A 2,666-nucleotide genomic window follows, 5' to 3' on the forward strand; every position below is an offset into this window, starting at 1 on the left:
AGGCACAACTACTTGGGGCAAATCTGGGGGCATAACTGTGGCCACGCCCCTATTTTTTGCCACGCGGGGGGGGGAGTGGGGCGCCAGTGGAAATGTTCGCACTGGGCGCCACAAGGTGTAGAACCGGTCCTGCATACACTGACCGACTGTGGGGAGGAGGAGGGATATGGCATACACTGGCTGTCCTTATTGGCCATTTACGTAATTGCTTCTCTACAGTAAATCCAAACCAATGCTTCTAGGTTTATCTCTCTCATCCTCTTCTACTTTATTCTGAGATCTCCTGCAAAGCATGCACATAGTATACCAAATTAACGTTTTGACAATAACCTACAAAACACTTCCCCACATGACATGACTAAAACATATTTCTCAGGCTCTAAAGACAACACCTCCCCCTACTGGTGACAGCAAGCTTTTTTCACAGTTAAGTCATTTTTATTGGTAATTTAATAAAAAGTAACGTAAACAGTAAATTAATAATAAGACATATGGGATTCAAAAAAGTAATGTACGAAACATCATACTATACAAATAATAAAGTCAATGCAAGGTTTGTATACAATAATAATAAAAAGAAATTAAATAAAAATGGTCATAAACAGATTATAAAATGATATAATATATTGAGACAATATTATATATAAACATTTCAACCATTCGACGGTGTGCAGACTCAGGCTAACAGAATATGGGGGCCAATTCAGACTGGTTTTACATGATGACATAGAAGCCAAATTGACTACCTTATGCTAATGTTGATTTCCATAGGGTTAATATGAGGATCCTTGCAGCTTCAAGCGGAAAGTCACACCACCTACAGTTTTTCCATTCATAGCAGCAAGTGTCATCATCAATAATGGCACTTGCCCCAGCCTGCTGCTAGGTGCTAGAGATCTAAAACAGGCTTCTCTTACCGTACGCCCGACGTACGGTTCTGTGTGATCACATGGTTGCCGCCCAGTACCCACCCCAAAATGCCTATTTCACGCAAGGCAACATCTGGTAAAAGCCGGCTACACACTGGAGAGACGGGCAATCGGGACGATTTTCAGGGATGACTTCTCTTGAGCCCAATTGTCCGTACACACTGGAAAGATCTAATGAAGGACGGAACAGTCACTGTTTCGTCCTTTATTTGCATAACAAAGGTCACTAGCGATGGACGTCTGGATGGCCGTGCAGCAGGGCCAATGAATGTCTGTCGCTTACAACCACGGGATCGCTCAAATAATCCGTACACACTGAGAAATGTAGCTAAGTCATTACAAAATGGCCCGACATCGTTCCAGTGTGTACCCAACAAAACTACCAGCAGACTCAGGATCAGCCGGTGATATACAAAGATGTGTAAATGTGCTTCTGGGCTTTGCAGATGAATCTCACAATTCTTAGCAACTGTACATGCATCAGATCCGGCACATGCAGCATTGAACAACTACAGGCGATATAGAGTCGCACCTATCTCAGTTACATACCCATTTTCAGCTGAGGAGGTGTATCTTGGCGCCAACTGCGCATTCACAGGTAGTATAACTTTTCCATGGGCATGCAAATGACATTTTGGGCTATTCAGAGATGCGCTTATGCAGAGATACGGCTGATTTTAGACAAATCTCCTGCACCAAGGAAAGGGCTGCTGCAAATACATGCTGGCAGTGATGACAGCTACTGCCACAAGTGGGTGTTTAAGGCAGCACTGGCACAGAGCTCTGTGTCACCCTGAGCCAGCCCTACGCCTGAACAGGTGGCATCATGTTGTCACACAAAGGGAGCAAGGCTGCCCGGCACTGGGAAGTAGAGCACTGCTGGAAGCCTCATTAGGACGATCTTTGTGGCTGCACAGGCTCATCAGCAGTGCTACTGACTGCAGGGTGCTATTCCAGTCGCCCTGCAAGCCAATTGCAGATGCAATGGAGCAGCAATGGTGCCAACCCTAAGGCCCTGCACCCTTGCCAACAGCACAGCTCACACATCCCTAGTTATGGCCCTGCTTTAAGCATACATGCCAACGACAGTCCCACTATTTGGACACTGGGCCTAATTTAGAGTTGACCGCAGCAGCAAATTTGTTAGCAGTTGGGCAAATCCATGTGCACTGCAGGGGGGGCAGATATAACATGTGCAGAGAGAGTGAGATTTGGGTGGGTAGCATCTAGTTTCTCTTCGTGCAGAGGACCTTTCCCATAACCCCCTGGGTCCATGTCACAATCTATTTGGAATAGAAAAGTGTGGCGAGCGAAGCGGAGCTAGACACCGAGCCCGATGCGTGGCGAGCGTCTAATGCTGCATAGAAAAAAAAAATACCCCAAACGGACGGAGAACGAAGAAGACATTTAGGAGCTGTAAGGGCGGAAGTTCTCTCCTGCCCACTCGTTTTGTCACGTCCAGGTCCTTTACACAAAGGCAACATAGACACAACCATGTGAGGAAGAAGACAGAAAAAAAACACGTACGGGTTTCACTAAATAACCCACTTATTCCTCAGCCATCATGAGACCACACCATAAAAAAATCCGACAGTCACAGAGTGACTGTCATTAAACAGCTTCGGAAATTAGCAAAATAAAAATCCCAACCAACAAAATGGAAGCAACCGCGACGGCGACTATTTTCAGCAGACTCCGCCCACCAGTGCGTGCTGAAGTACCGGAAGCATGACTTGG

Source organism: Pseudophryne corroboree, chromosome 2 (genome assembly GCF_028390025.1).
Source record: "Pseudophryne corroboree isolate aPseCor3 chromosome 2, aPseCor3.hap2, whole genome shotgun sequence".
Classification (NCBI taxonomy): domain Eukaryota; kingdom Metazoa; phylum Chordata; class Amphibia; order Anura; family Myobatrachidae; genus Pseudophryne; species Pseudophryne corroboree.